Below are 17,503 nucleotides of genomic sequence, written 5' to 3'. Positions count from 1 at the left end.
ATTGGCTAAATCCAGTCTGCTATAGGCGCAAAACACATGATGAATCCTATTGGCTTTAAAAAGCATCTTGCTCTCCTTCATCTCCTACAACCTTCTCATATTGAGTAACAGTGGGGAAAAAAAAATCCAAAACCTCTAGCCTGCAGCTACTTCAACTCCAATTTTGGTTCTGACCCTGTAGCATGAACTAATGGCTGCTTGGTTAAAATCATGTCTCCGGAGGATACTTTAAAACATTGCTTGTTGCAGCACTTTATGCAAAAGCCTCATAAAGTTCCTATGGTACATGTTACAAGTAAATAACTGTATGCATTCTAGCACTGCCCACCTTTTCTGGCTAATCTGTTAGGGTTTGCAGCAATATTTTCTGTCCTTCTTAGATGCAAAGTACTTGCTAGATATTTAAAAATCAAGTGCAAACACTGCATTTTGATAATACCATCGCAAAATCACAAATTTAACCAAGAAAATGAAGATTCAAAGTACTAAAAATATACTAAAAACACAGCAAAAAGAAATGCAAAGAGACAACCAGTGGTTGTAGGTTCTAACATATTGATGCGAATGGCAAACACATCCCATTTAGGATAACTGTCTTCCTATTTACTCAAGTATAAATTCAAGGTGGACATATTTCAAAGCAAAACCCAACCAGGCACATGCAGATAGCCTAGTAGAGAAAAAGCAGTTTAGCGTGAAGCTCTGCTAATACATCCTAAGATAAATTGAAGTATTGTCAGAACAGTGTAACACAGCTGCTTTCAACTGACAATGAATGAAAAATGGATGTTCTTAATAAATCCTGTAGGATAATTAATTTACTATACACAAACTCACTAAACTAGCTCCACTCTTACTAAGCAGGTAATTCATCTTAGACAATTCAGGAAACACGATGGGTGAAGTAGGAAGGGTTTTAAAGCAAAGCCTCTCAGTTTTTCTTGTTTATAACATAACCCCTTGTGCATGCAGTTCTCCTACTCCTGCTACAAGAACACACTAAACACATAGAATTCTTAGGAGATTGGTGCATTGCAACAAGGCTATAATACAAGCTTTTCACTCCACCTTCGAATGTGGGCATTTGAAACAGGTATTCATTTTTGACATGGCCTTAGCATATTCCTTAAGGTTGTGTCCATCTGCAGAAGCTAAGATGCTATTAATTTTCATCATAACAGTGGACCAATTTTCACCCCACATGAAGGCGTAGGACGGACAATGTGTGAGACGAGGAAACAAATGACACTGGACAAGTTCCAATCTGATAAACACAAAGCCATGCTGACACACTTCCGACGTAGACTGCAGCAATCCAGCTAAATAGAAAGGTGTGGCATGTTACCTGTTGCTTTGCATTTTGCTTCAATAAAGCTGGTTGTGTTGTCTCTTTCATCTTTGATGGGCTGAATGTCGACAGCATGTTGAACAAGAAGCCCTTATGTTTTGTTTCTCGGAGACCAGCAACAACTAAAATGTATTCTTCCATTTCTGCTTTCAACCAATTTCCACAATTTGGGTGCAATTCCTGCAGTTTTAGGATCTTTCCAGCCATACTACATGTCTGTTTTTTCATGTGTTTTTAGTTGGATATGAGACAAACAAGAGAAACACAGTACACAGTAGTATGAAACGGCCTAGAAATGAAAGACCCTTTTCTTGGAGCTGTGTAGTGTTTCAGTGCATGTGTGCCATACTGCAGGCTTATAGCAGAATAAAACGATGCAACCGTCTCTATAAATCACTCGCTTAACACAGACTTGATCCATTAGGCAATCTATTGAATTTCCCTTGAGACAAAACGGATTCTGAAATTCCATTTAACTTGGTGATAGCTTTATACCAAAATCAGATGTACACTGGCTCCCTGCAGAGTTGCACTGTAGTACTTCATCTGCCTTTACAAGCCTGCTCATTGGCTAGCTGTCCTGTATCAGCAATTATGAAGGGGTTTGTGTGTGCGCGTGCGTGAGGGGTCTTATATAATGGCAGCCACTTTTCTTGATGGGCTTGTTTGATTGAGAAAAATAATTTAACTAGTGAGACAAGAGCCAATAAATAAAACTAGCAGGGAGCTGTGACAGGGAGCGAGGCAAAGGCTCAATTGTTTTTTAATCTGGTGGTGATGAGCGAGGTAACCCGTCATGATTAAAGTGTAGTGGGTCCATCATAGCTGCACAGCTGCTTGGGTTTTCTGCTTGCACCTTGATGAGATGAAGGGCCACGAGCATGCGGAATGGAGTGCCATGCCGCACCTGAATCCCTGATTTACTGCCTTTGGCACTCATTGATTGAAAGAGCAGCACATCATGGCTGATCTGCCTAACAAGGAATGGGTAAAGGGGAGATTAAAGAGTGTATGTTCGTGTGTGAGGTTTGTGAAGTGAGCTGCCACCTACACGCCCAAGTCATCTAAGTCAAAGAAGTTGTGATACAGACAACCATGCTGATAGGATGAATGAAAGGGAGAAAGCTAAGAAAAGAGAGTGTGCAAATATAGCAGTAGTTTGTGCTTTGCAACACGTTCCCTGCTGATTTCCTGTTTACACATATAATGACTGTGATACGGACATGCATATTTCCTAAGAGGGCCACCCACATATAGAGAAGGCACACACGCATGCATATACACACACACATCCAATTAGCCAGGCAAGCTTGAGATAGGCATGCTTTAAAAGCTTACAATCAGAGAGGACTGACTTAATTAAGACTCCTACATACTGTATCTCTAATGGCATTTCATCTCTTTTAAGCTTGCACCACCAACACATCAAATTCAGTGTCCTCGATGAAGTCGTGATGAGCTACGCTTGGTAAGCGCCATTTTCCACGAAAAAAATTTGCTTTTTATTTTGGAAAAATGTTATCTTCAAAAGCAAAAAACTAAAATAAGAAAAATATGATGGCCTATGTGAGTAATTCATTATTGCCTGTGCAGACTTTCAAATGAACACGCTGCGCTGCACCGCTATAAAAAGGGGGTAACCTGCAATATTGAGGCCAGATGCTTTTGATTGATATCCTGTTTCTCTCTTTTGGATCTGATTAAAATAAATCATTTTTAGTCCTAAGCTACTGTTGCTTCTCTCATTAATTTCCTCTGCATTTTCTCTTAAACACAAATACACCTGAAAATTCACCTTCAGAGATAAAAAATAAAAGCTACTATAACCAGGGTTCAAGTCTATAATTTGCTCAGACCCTCAAATGAAAATGTAGCCCGTTCTGTGAAAGATGCAACAGGACCAAACTGATGATGATATGGCGACTAGCAAAAACATTTTTTGCATAGTTGCAGACTATATCAATTACAATGAAATGTCTCTCTTTTTTAAATGCTTTCAAATATTGGTTACTATGCATTTCTGACCTCACATCAGATATTATGTTAGATTTAGAAGATTGTCTTACTGCAGTACATTCCGGTAAGAAATCTTTTAACATTAGCTAAGTTCGCTATTACATCAACGCACACTGATATTTACATCTGGACAAACATTCTGTCCTTCATCCCATTTCTAGAATTTTGATGGTGATGCTGCAAAAACTTTTGTCCTGTATAAGATTTTGTCACTAGCACATACATATCTGAAACCGACTTTGTTGGTTTTGTTGCACCAAAGCCAGAGCTGGGTGTCAGTGTTCTGAAAGAGGCAATCCATCCAGTCACATTAAACATACAAAATCAAAGCAAATATACAGGGAACTCAATCTGGGCTGTAGAGCTGCCACATTACGTTGTTAAAATGTCAAGGAAGAGGAAACTAGAAATTTCCGCACAGGATGAGTGATGAAACAAAGGGTTCAAGCGAATTTAACGTGAAGCTGGGCAGCTCTGTCACTGTCATTTTCCTTGGCATTTTCTGAGCTGGCTGTAAGCCAACACATTAACAGTTTATGCAAGTGAAACGATAAGAAGTTGTGTTTACTTTTTCTTTTTATCATTTATTCACCTTCCCTCCTATTTTTGTCCCCCATATGAGCCGGTTTCAAAATACCGGAATTAATTTGAGTGATACAGTGGTTTGAACATTTAGGTAAACAGCTCTGGATAACAACGTCTCTTAAATGGTTGAATTAAATTGTTATCAAGGCTACACTCTGTGATAATGCATGCGTCAAGCCATAGCAGAAATGCAACCTTGTTCCTTAAGGGTCCACACTGCTTTAGAAATGACACGTTGCTAGAGGCTGGTATAGAAGATGTGATGGGCTTTCTATCAAAAGGGAAGGGCTTGAAATGGAAAGATGTCTGGCCTATTCTGCAGCAAAATGATGCAGTGCACTTAGAGTGATTATATTCCTTTGACTTTCTCCCCCACAGATACAAAAATGTGACTGTGCATATTTCTATGTAGAAATGAAATGCAAGTGAGCCTGCACCCGACAGTTGCAACTTGAACAAGCAATAATTTAAATATGTGTGTGTGTATATATATATATATATATATATATATATATATATATATATATATATATATATATAAAATTTAATTTACTGTCTTTGATCCAATTTAATTTCAGTTTATTTTGTTTAACCAAATGAGAATGTTGGTATAAATGATATTATATATGAAATGACATAGGTAGATATCCCCAACATTCCGATTCTACGAACTCAATACCATTTTCAAAGGGGTGGCCAGACAGAGGCCAGTGCTGACTTTGCGGTAGTCGGCACCAGTTTTTGCTCATAGTGACAGAGCAGTAGTGAAATTAATCGTATTTTAATATTCAAACCTTTTTTCTTTGTTTTATTTATTCATTTATTCCTCAAACAGCATAAACAATGCAGTTACTACTGTGAATAAACTGCCATCAAAAGGTTTAGGACCTATTTTCTTTTGCACCTTTTTTTTTTTTTTTTTGGCTTCATTTTTGCCTGCTTGGTATTTTGGTGAGAGCCAGATTGCCACTTAAGTTATAAGATACTATCCTGTGCATGCGTTGCATTTCTTTTCAGTGCACTACACTACCACATAATAACACATGATTTTAAAAACAACCATGAGCATTCTACTTTTAAAATAATAATTTAGATTCATACATTTCTGACATGTATGGAACATTGTGACCCACTTACTACAACTCCGTCCACTCAAAAGAGGACATCCAGTTATTTTTTCCCTCTTAAACCACTGGTAAGCAATAATTCCACTTACATATTATGGACTCTTACTATATGAATTGATTCTGTAGTGTACACATTTTTCTAACCTTCAACTCAATGTGCATTACTACAACGTGAACACACACAATTCTGTAAGTTGGTCAAACAGTGAACCGATCTGCATTAAAGAGTTTTATATGCTTTTACAAAACCAACCATTAAAAACACCAACTTACACACTTTGCAGATCAGACTGCATTTCAAACCACTGAGCTTACAAAACAAAACCATTTCATCTCAAGATTTAGACCTTTCTCTTTTCTAACCTCTCCTCATCGTCTACTGATGGCTTACTGGACTGCAGTGGTTTGAGTGTGAGACTCACTCTATTGTGTTCATACTGCTGACTTTGCCAGAACCAGAGCGAGAAGCATCTATGATATGGGCACAGTGTCTCAGTGCATCACCTTAATAACGCTTGCCTCACATTTCGGCTGCATCAAACATTCAGTAGGCCTGACAGCAACAGGATACACGCTCAGTCAATCTCTCCTCCTTCATCATCAGTACCAACAGAAAGCAAAGAGAAGTGCTTACCTAGGAGAAAAGAGAAACACAGCGGGTTATTCAAGTAGCAGCATTAGTGTGTTACACATTTTCACTGTTTTTTTCTTTTTATGTATATGTACAATGGTGTCTGTGTAGACCTGATGTCCATGCATCACCACACTAGGCTATTCTGAATATTCTGAATCATGCTCATCACAAGAAAACAAGCTTTGCTTTCCCAAGAAATTAAGCTGAACTTCAAAGTTGTAATGTTAAAGTTGTTATCCCGAGATTACAACATAAAAAATCATCTGTATGAATTAATTGTATTGTGAGGTCTTCATTTGTATATATATTTCCTATTCTCTCTAGGAAAATTGATGTTGCTCTCTTTTTTCTTATTTTCTGATTACACAAAGTTTAACTAACTGACATAAGCCATGAGTTCCACAACATGGACCGAGAGTGCACCTAAAAATTAAACAAAAGAAAGTCCTATATTCGAGGTTCGAACTGTGATAAAAATATCACAAAAAGACAGATTATTTCATTAGGCTAAAAGGAGAGAAAGGTTGAGTGTAATTAAAGAACTTATGGTGCCATTTTTACTTTTTTCAGCCGTTTTTTCCCAAACTCGCAGTTTGTATTCTTCCGGAGGACAAAAGACACCATCTTTCTCTTGTTGGTGTTCAATTTCTAAAAAAAAACAAGTTCACAGCAAATAATAACTCCAACTAACATTAACATAGCATTTTGAGCAACTCCAGTCTATAACCCACAGACTGTAGCTCCCATGGATCTGAACCTGTGAACCCAATATTTGTGAAAAGCTGTGATTTCCCTTAGGCTTAGGTGTTCGAAGCCAAAATATTACTTCAAAGCTTGAGTAAAGAGCTGTGGCCTCCAAAATGTGCTATCTAAGTGCTCTACTGTATCTTGCAAACTCTGCCAAAATTTTACAAATGGCAAAGAAAAAAATGCAGTGATGTTACTGACAAAACAAAGGAATTCAAATGAGAATAGTTGCAGGGTATGAGTATGCAACTTTATCTTCAAAGATCAGAGTAAACTCTTCACATAGGGGCAATGTGCTATCACTAACATGAACCACAGTATTTTATTGTTTTTCACCCGATCATCACTTCATAGACACAACTACAACAACTCAACCACTCAGTTTTCTCAAGATGTATCATTTGATTAACTAACAAATACAACACGCACACTCCCACTGATAGTATTGAAAACCAAATAAACAATCTTTATCATATTTCTTGACTTATAGGCAAAATCTTTAACGTTATCACTAAAGTTTATAAGCTCACTGGGCTTATAACACTCATTGGTTCAAGACTTTGCGGTAAATTTTAGTGCTTGCAGATTTTTTTTGGCAGATAACCTCAGAACAGCCACCTTATAAAAACCTCGTATGGCTTTCACTCTAGCAAGATACAGAAGCATTCCATTTAATGCAATGTGCAATCTGTAATGTACATTTGTATGTTGGAGAAACAAAACAACCATTTTAGGAACATGGCACAGCAAAGACAGCTCCCTAAGAAATGAACCAGCAGTCCATCAAGACCTTAATGAACACAGTCAGGCCAGAGAAGTCTAGAATGGCCATCACTCAGGAGGTTTTCGATGACAACACCTATAAGTCACATACAGCATAGTCTCTCTGTAAAAGCTAAATACGTTGGTTGTTATACAAGCAAGCAAAAATGCCTAACAAACATGTGATTGGGTATTAACACATGGCATCTATAGTGAACATAACACTGTAACCTAGTATTCAGACACAGAAAAGGTTGCCAGGAGGGGGTTGGGGTGGAAGGGAAGTCACCAAAGTAAAGAACTTTCCCACAGGCGACTGTAGTTTGACCCATAGGGGCACTGAGGTTGGTGGACTTGCTGGTACCGATTTGCCCGAGGCTTTTTTATTCATACTTTAACTCTTGTGTCTCTCTGTGATAACAATGACCTGGATGACTGAATCGCTACAATCAACCCCAAATTAATTTTCTACAAAGCAAAGGTTTGGTGTGTTGCCTCTAGCCAACTTTGAAAAAAATAAATAAAATAAAAAATCTGTCATAGGTCACAGTTTGGGATATTTTCTTTGCCTTTATTTAATTCTAAGCCCTTTCCAAAAATCAATGGAAAACATGGAGGGTAATCTCAATGAATGAACAGCTGTTAAATCTTTGTCAAAACAAAATTACCCACAGCTTACTTTACCACATTTGTCTTTGATGGAAGCTTTCACTGTGGAACAGGTGTGGGAATATTGAGACAATATTGAGTGAAATACAGCATCCTAACATGACAAAGAGATGTTGTCTGCCCCTCCCTCTCTGCTTTGCTCCCACACAGTATTTGTCTGCTCTGTTTGAGACTAAACTCTGTGTAAGCTCTGTTTTTAAATTATGGTAATTTCCAGTGGAATTTTTACTTGACATTTTATTATCATGCCAGATCTCCACATGAATAATAATGCGGACAACCTCTGCAATTTTATCAAATCACAGGTGGAGCCCAGACAGTACTGGTCCTATGCAAATAAGGCTTTAGGGAAAATCCTAATAGATATTACCTTCAGGGGAAAATGAACATGTCAGGTTGAGTGCTCATCGTTCAAAGAAACAATCTTTGAAAGATTTGGATGACAGAACACCATTTCTGATTAGACCTGACAGGAAGCGAGCCAATTAAAGATCACTTCCGTCTGCCCTTTTCGCTGCCCGCGCCTCATAGTCTGCTCCCTTCAAGTGGGACTGCTTCAGTCACAAATGATTTGCAAGAGAGGAAACCTGTTAAGTAAAATGACTAGGAGATTTATTTCTGAACTGTAAGCAAGCCATTAAATGAGGCCCGAACCCCTCCTAAAGCCAGCAAATGGCTGTCCAAATGTTAATTTGCTGAACAGCCTGCAGATGATGCAGAACATGGCTTTCACCTTCTACTGCCATACATAATTCATGCTATTGACTGGTGAGGCAATGCCACTTTCATGCACCAAGCTCACAAAGTGTTGCCACTTTCACACACCAACGCTAGCCAATGACTCCACACCAACTGTGCAGCAATGCTTAGCACACAATTGAGGTTGGCGTGAAATGTCCAGACAAGCTACAGGCATGCTCGCATTCCTGATACTGGCAGTCGCTCTCGTACTGGTTTACAGGGACAAGTGCACCCAAACTGCTACAAAAGATCATAAACACGTAGAGTACATCAAAATATACAAAGGACACAAAGAACCACTGAGAAAAAAAAATCTATTTCACTGAATGTGTAACCACTGAGCATGACAGGTCAGGCAGTACTATAGGCAGATACAGTATCATATATCTAAAGACTGCTATTGTCTATAAAGAATTATTCATGGTCCAAGGCATGAGTCCCACAGGGAACATTAAATATAAATTTCTGTGTGCCACTCAGTGTGACCCACTTTGGATGATCCAGCAACTGCTGCCACAGAAGCAGCTTTTGGCTCCTCCTCAGTACCAAAAAGGACTGCTGCCACTACAAAGACCCCTTTTGATTAACCTCACTGCCACAAGGCAACTACCGTACGACTCCTGCATTTCTCTGGTTGGAGTAAGACTTAGAACAAACACTGACAACATATCTAGCCAGGAACGACTACTAAGTGTGGAGAACTGAGAGTCTAAAAGTCTATGCTTCCATTTCAACACAGATTTGCTGTATTGAACACGTTCCCAAGTTCAAGTCGGACCAGATGGCCGTCGTCACAGGGGTAAAATTTAGCTCAGGATTGTGAGGAAGAGCGATGGGTCTTGGAAATGTTGTCCATTGTAAATATCTCTAATACTTTCTTCGGAAGCCAAGACACAAATCATTGTTCAAACTAGCAACACGATAACATGACACATTCTAGATACATTGGATGGTCTTCAGGGAATGTGTGAGTTGTCTCATAAATTCTTGCTATAAGCTTTAGTAACTGAGATACTTGATGAAAATAACCTGAAAATAATGCCAAAAGCGATGACTGAACAACATGCTAGAATTGGACACAAGAGTTGGACAAGAAAAACTGTTCTAATTTTAATTCACTATTTGGCCGGATTCTCTGAGAAGCGTGAAAAGACTGAGAAGCTTTCTCGTGCTGTAGGTTTGGCACTCTACTAAATTCTTTAAAATTCTTTGTGAGCACCCAAATGCAGTCCATCCATAACAGGTCATGAAAAGCAGGATTATTCTGATCACTTATTAACAGAGGCAGACTGAAACTCCGGACACGCTGTCAAAGTCCAGAACAGCCAGTGGACTGAACAAAGTCAACAACTGTCAGACCTGCTGAACTGAGGTACAGATTCAGGGCTGGAGTGGAAGCTTAACACATACACACCCTTTACACAACTCTCAAATTCTGAAATAGTTTTGAAAAAGCTTGTATAGAAAACACAGCATACAGGCTTTGGAGTGGATTAGGTTGATGGCTGATGTCCTCCCGTCCTGTCAAATGACCAAACTCCATCTCCATGAGCTTTATACATTTAAAATGTTGAACCTCATACTGCATGTTATTACCTTCTGGAAAAACTTGCTGAAGCCAAGCCCCTGGGATAAGCGCTTGGCTGTGAAGCTGCTTTGGCAAAGCAGCCAAACTGCAGTGACAACCTCCACATTGATCACATGATACACACTGGCGTTAAAAGCACTGCCACAGAGAATCATTGCTAAAAAAGTAGCTATAAAATAACGGGCAAATCAGATCTCGATCCAGCAGGTTCAAAATCATTTGGAAGGCTAAAGAGCTGTATGATTATTTTATCCCTTCACGTGTGCAGAGAGGGTCGACTCCTGGAGGACTCCGGTGTGTATGCTCCACGGGCACAACAAATGCAGAAGAGCAGACCTAATGGGGGTTAGGGTTAGGTTTAGGGTTTCAACTGTTCAATATATCAGCTCTGTTGCTGCTTATAATGTTAATTTACTCATCACCTGTGTTCACACCACATTTGTAAAAACACAACTAAGGTAATTAACGCTGTGGAGGTATGAGTGCTGCTTTTTTTTTTTTTTTAACAAATGCTTTTTATATAGCAGAGAGTAAATTAAGGGATGAGGTAAGAATAGAGAAAGGAGAAAGTGAAACTCGTGATGCAACGGTGTAAACTAAAAGTGGAGGGTGAAAGAGACGAGGGAAAGAAAGACACAGAACAGGATTTATAGCCACCTTAGCTAACAGAGACACGTCAACTCTAAGAGGTAGTAAATCTGTTCAGGTCAAACTTAATGATTTTTGTAAAGACAGTATCAATCCAACCAAACTCTACGACTACACGTGTGGTAGTATAACAGGAGGTTGGTGGTCTTGTAATACATAGTACTGTTGAATAAAATTAGGGTATTGAGAAAACCCTGCCAAGGACCACTTTTTGTTCACATGTTGGATGGTTTAAAGCTTGTGAACCTTTGCTACCATCATCTTCTCTATATTTTGGTTCTTTATACACCAAACAAGGTAAGTTACATTCATGCGTGTAAAAAAGTAGAAATGTGTGCAAACAATTATCACTTGTCAAGGTTGTGGACAAGCTTAATCATATTGCTTAACAAATTTCTGCACAGAAGATGCCACAGGGGACACAAGACCAGGTGACACCTCCATAAACTATGTTCTTGGGGGTTGTTGTTAAAAAAGTTGTTAATTGAAAGGCTCATTACAGCAGAATCTAAATTATTCATTCAGCATGTCAGAAATGTCCTTTCTGAGTCAAATTAAATTTTCTTTACGAAGCTGCCATGACATTTCTGGATTGTCCTTATCTGTGCCTGCAGTGTAGCCCCTCAGGAGAACTTTAAAATCACTCACCTGACACCTTGCCTAGTACTCCTCATGTCAGTATCTCTCCCTGTCTTCCTCTTTTTCCTCACTCTGTGCTCTTCACTTCTCACTCAGAGTAAATCTTAAGACAAGCGGTTTGATGTTCAAAGCAAAAGGGCTTGAAAGCTTTCCACCAACCACCCAGACTCAAGACTTCCCCCTTCAAAGGGAAAACATAAATTGGCTCAAGAAAAATTATTCACACTGGACACAAACATGTGCAGACTTTTCTCTACAGATGTACCAAACTCCTTGCAAATAATACAGCATGCCTGGAACTCTGGGTGGGGGATCATCATGCATAACTTCCGTTTGGCCCTCAAGAGTTGATTAATTTTTACTTTGTACCTGTCAAACTGAGCTCAGAATTGGAAAGTGCCCTGCAAAACTCATTCTGCTGGTGTTACCATTACTTTCCAAGACTGTGCTCATTTAGAACACACTTTATATGAATAGGGAACCGTTTACATAACCATCATTTACAAAGAAACAAAATTTCCAGAAGTCATCTTGACATTTTTCCTCAAAGTGAAGAAAAACATGCCAGACATCTCTCAGTATCTGCAGTCCACAAATGTTTTTAGGCTCCTAAAACACCTTATTATAAAAGTTGCCTGAGAAGCACACTGCCAAACAAAACACCACAACCCTTTGTTAGCATAAAGACTCTGTGAGCAAAGCGAAAACGGTAGCCAGGTACTGTTAATCTCATCACACAATGTTAAACGAAAAGCTGGATGGAATGACAAACAGAATCCTGACATTTAATGCTAACGTGAAAAGTTTACTGTGCATTCATCCAGTGAAGGTGAAAGGAAACTGTGAAATATTGTAGTGCAGAAAAGCACTGTAGTGTATGTAAGTTGTCCCGTTTTTAACCAACAATCTTCCTAAGACCCTGTAACAATGTGTCAGATAATAAAATAAGGTCATCGATATGCTTAAACACTATTTAATCTCAATTGGCTAAGTTTTAATGGCTAAATAGATGTCTTATTATCACCTGTAAAACACCCAGACAAATTAACTAGGCTGTGCCGTTATTGACTTCTCTAATTAAAGCAGTGGCTAAATGGATTACACACAAGGCAGTGCTACAAGAAATCTGCATGGATTTCATTTTATCTCTATGAAATTCTCATCCTACCTGTTCTTGAGCTTGCAATGAACAAAATTGAATGCTTTCAGTCCATATGTTTGGTTTTTTCATCTAAATAAACAAGTGAGGGTGATGATTGAGCAGCCAATATTTCCAGAACTTCGTGAACTAGTTGCTGAGTTATCAGGTATGAATTCCAGCGAAACACCAAAAAACCTATCACATAAAAAGGAGGTGATGCTTTGTTGAACGACTGTGAGAATCATCTCAAGTGGATACAGCTGGTGAATACAAGAAGTAGCGAAGTAAACAAAAGCAATACACTATGTGTGAATTTCACATGAGCTGCCAACTGTGAATGTCAGCATCAGAATTTGTGAGAAAGATCAAATCTGCAAATAAAGGTAAGAACAGTAAAGCTGAAAGCATCTGTTCTAACATGATTTACTTTGTCGCTTATCTGGTTTTTACAGTGGTACAACATCAGTCATCAACTTTTCCCATCGTTTTACATTGAATATTTTAACAGCACTGTGACCTAATATCAGACCTGAGATGTGGGACATCAGAAATCCCAAAAAAGCCCATAGAGCACATACTGTTCATTATGATAAATCACACAGTCAAATATACAATATACTTCACTAAATTAATTAATTAATCTTACATTTACCATGTTTGAAATTTTTTGCTTTAGGCAATTAAACAGAAGCATGTATATAAAAGTGGGAAAACTATCCAATAATGACTCTAAAGTGTAGTCTCACAAAGGTTTTCCGGAAATTTACATCGTTATTATATTTTATTAAATTTTACAAACTGCATTTACACAAATTAACACCAAACCCAACATAACTTTTGAGACACTCCTTTCCCTGCTTTATGTCTTTGTGACATTACAATTACCCTTTAGGAGGTCCCAACAATCCCATTGGTCTTTTGTTATTCAGTTCTGATGGAACTTATGAGTTAAAACTATTTTTACCATTGGGGTAGCCAAATAATCCCTTTAAGATTCTGATATTGAATAGCTCTGAAAACAGAGAGGCACCAAGGAGATAAGTAACTGCAGGGTGACAGAGCCTTTGGTAAATATCATCAGAATTCAGCCTGGATCCTGGAACTGGTCCACTGTCCTGACATTTACAATAGATTTAGCCTGACGGTCATCGACAGGAAGAAATTTATATTGCAATTACTTTCCTAGCAAGAGCAGGATAAGCTAACGTTTGTATATGTGTGGACAGTGCTGACTGTTTAGCACTGATACGCAGCAGCTGCATTGAGACCTTCTCAGGTCCTGAGACAATTCAAACACATTTATCCAGGCGCTGTGATAGTGTGAGCACATGTGGGCACCATGCATCAGCCATATCAAACCCCTTTTATTTTGTTCCTCTCTCAAATTGTTCTCCATCAAACCTCACTGATTGCTGGCTAGCTTTGTGTCCTGGAGGCCTCTGCATCCACATTTTGTTTTTCTACAGGCTAGCAGATAGCTGCATAGCACCACTGACCTGTTCCCTTTCTGCCAGTTTCACGCTCTTACATGCGAGACAGCCCTGATGGCTGGAGATCAAAGAAATGTGGGTGGACTAATGTCCTCTTGGTCAGCACTAAAACTGGACTTCCATCAGCTTGCAGTGGTATTTGCCATTATAGATATGGGAGCAGACAAAGGAAGATGAAACCTTACTTGAAAAAATGGGTTCATCTAATCCAAATAATAGCAATGATCCCATTGTCACATCGCAGAATTGTCATTTACTTTTTCTTCGTGAGAGGAAAGTGTTGAAACAATTCAAGGCACAAATTCTTCATTACTGGCCTCTTCTTACTGAAACAAAATAAAGAATGTGGAGCGTGGTGGCATAATATAGGTTTTACTGCCACTATGAGGATACCTGCAGTGGCTTGTACATTCTCTTTAAGGGCATTGTTTCCACTTCAAAAGCATAGTCACCCACCAATCCCCATTTAGAATTTTTAAAGCTTGTGATTGGGTAAAACTAGAACATTTTGGTCTTGTAAGTGTTCTCTGGCTTCCACCAGATGACAGAATATACTGAATTAATAAAAAGGTGAGGATTCTCCCAGTTTGATTGTTACCATGAAATTACACAAAACACTTAATGGGCAGCAGCAGGTAGGGGAAGGTTTTGTTGCAAACCGAGTCTCTGTGGCAGTGCTTCCTCTCAGGCTGTGTACACATCTGCCTCCTTTATTGGGAATGGCAGACACTAGTGTTGAATTTAGGGCTTTTTGTGGTTTATAAATTGGACTGCTGCTCCACTGCCCCATTAGATGATGTCATTGGCATCTGACATGAGTGGGCAAAAACTGGTTACAATCCAATGTTGAGAAAGGTCTCTTTGGCTCTCAGCTTTTCTGAAAGTGCTACAGAACTCTTCTTTAAAGTGTTCACAGCCATTTAAGTCTCAATAATTGCTTGAAGAGTGAGTATATGTCATTGCTACTGTGCTGCTGTTTTCCATAGTCGGTTTAGCGATAAGAAAATTAAATCAGAAGGGAGGAGGAGTGTTTTTCCCTCTTTGCCTGTTCAGTCACATCTGGCCAGGTGCTATATCACTGAAACATCACCACCATTTGGATGAGATTTCATCACTATAGTGATGAAACCCAAATGCAATAAAAAAATAAGACCTAAAAAAAAAAAAAAAAAAAAAAAAAACTCGACTTGAAAGACTCACTTTTCATCAGAGCGTTTACTTTCAAATTTCAATTTCTCAGGTGATTTTATTTTTTCCTTGTCCCTTAATGGCTTGAATTGCCTCATTATTTTTAATTCTACTTCACAGTCAGCGAAAAGAGACAAGTGAGGCTTTGAGGTGCACACTGCTAAAGAGCTTACCATTTAATGAAAATGGTTGTTTATTGGAGTTGCTGGGCCTCTACTGCCTACTAATTGAGAAGAATAGGGAGTGAAGGAGCCATCACTTTGGAGCGATACACTCCCTGTGGAGATGCTATGTTTGACCTGTCACTAAGAAACAATGATGTCCCAAAGGTAAACCTACATCCCTAAAGCATAGACGGAGCAGCAGAACAATAACATGTGGCACAAGAAGAAAAAAAATGATTAAAAGACCACAATAAGGTTTGGGAATGTGGAAAAATATCCCTTAATAAGGTCTCGATAAGAGGTTGGCTTGCAAACTGTAAAAAAAGAAGGAGACAGTGGACAGACACTCGAGGGACAAGGGACAAAGATAAGCGAGCAGCACAGGGAGCGTTTGTTAGAGAAAATAGAAAATCAAAAGATAAAACACATTAAAGTAGAGACAGCTGTGATGTCAACACTTCAAAAGAGAATGACTGGGAATGGAGACTTACTTGGTCAGCTAACAACATGTCCTCTACGTATCACTGGTGGACTTGGGTAACTTTCACTAATGTATTCTCAAGGAGACGGTTTGGTTTTATGTGTTTTTGTCTGTTAGCCCCAGGACAGATAGGTTGACATTCAGTGAGTCCAAATCAGAGCTGAGGCAATTCCAAGTAAATCCACAAATCTATTGTGACAAATCAAAGTCAATTCTCAGGCTGATGAAGTTTCTGGCAAGTCAGAAGTTAGCTTAATGAAGACAACTGCCTTTTAAGTCTGTGCACAGTTTTTCATTTTTGTTTGAACAATTTATACTCAAAGCTGTGTTAAGACAATTTTATGGAACTGATGAAACATGTTCTGAGCAAAACATAAATGAAAGCCATCAAGTCTCAAGTAAAGGCTTCAAAAAAGAATCAAGTCAGGACCAAGTCCATTTTATGCTCTTATTTTGTGACCTGCATCTGTATCCTTCTAAGTAATATGTATTAAAGCTTGTAAAATACAGCATATATGTGCTGTTCATATTAAAATTTCTATATATATATATGTGTGTGTGTGTGTGTGTGTGTGTGTGTGTGTGTTAGAAATATATATATATATATATATATATATATATATATATATATATATATATTTGTTTGTTTTTTTTGGGGGGGGGGGGTATAGTCAAGGCACTTTCTCACACTATCTTTTCCCGTTTGTATAAAATATTGCCAGACTTTCCGTCAGCTCTGGGAATCATGTTAGATGCCAAATAAAGGTGTTTTTCACTAGTGTGTGGATAGTGACAATGCAGTTAAAGGGTCTGCTTTAACCAACAGTATAAATCTGCAATAAATACATAAGATTTCATTACATCAGAACAGAAAAAAAGTCTGTCTTTTACCTGCATTTGAATAAACATGAAAAGTCATAATTGAGTTATGACCCCTGGCATGGCTCCTAAACTTCACAGAAAAAAAAAAAAACATTATACACCCATCAACTGAGGTCAGAGGAAGATTTCAATGCCCAATCATAGAATGCACACATCAAGATTTCCAGGGAAGCCACAGTGGAGTCTAATTACAGAATAATTTGAAGCTGTCTAAAACATGAAATGTTGCTCTACAAGTCAGAGAACTAGGGCTCCTATCACCAAGCTGCCATTCTGCGTTAATATTAATGTTCATACAGGGAAAAATCCAAACTACTGGAAAAGACGGAGATAAAGTATGAATCTTAAGTTTCTGTTAGCTGTTTTAAAAAGCTGTTTCCTGCTGTATCTCCAACTTTTAGTGTGATAGAGTAGTCTGCTCACCATGAACCACACTAATAATAAAGTCAAACTCAGAGTTGATAATGACAGAGTTATGATAACAAGAATAACAAGTTTATTAAGGGATTTCTTTTCATCAATTAATTAAATTAATCCTCTGCATTACCCTGCCATTTCAAATAAAATAAATAATTAATTAATAAATAAAAAAATAAATAAATAAATACAAATATTGCAACATCTATCATATTTTTTCAAAAAGCTCTCCCATA

The 17,503-nt window shown here is 38.3% G+C and overlaps 1 protein-coding gene across 6 annotated transcripts in view; it reads right to left on the bottom strand.

The window, feature by feature from the left end:
• The window catches only part of cadm1a (cell adhesion molecule 1a), a 322,140-nt gene that overhangs the window by 216,462 nt on the left and 88,175 nt on the right, over positions 1-17,503 (bottom strand). The window contains exon 1 of one of the 6 annotated variants that reach the window (XM_067491844.1): positions 5,581-5,601. The exons of the other annotated variants lie outside the window; for them this stretch is intronic. The gene's annotated coding sequence lies outside the window, so the exon portion shown is untranslated. Of the gene's footprint in view, positions 1-5,580; positions 5,602-17,503 lie in introns of those variants that run through there. 6 annotated transcript variants of the gene reach the window in all.

The sequence above is a fragment of the Channa argus genome, chromosome 22, assembly GCF_033026475.1.
Source record: "Channa argus isolate prfri chromosome 22, Channa argus male v1.0, whole genome shotgun sequence".
Lineage (NCBI taxonomy): Eukaryota > Metazoa > Chordata > Actinopteri > Anabantiformes > Channidae > Channa > Channa argus.
This window is presented reverse-complemented; position numbering and strand designations above follow the sequence as displayed.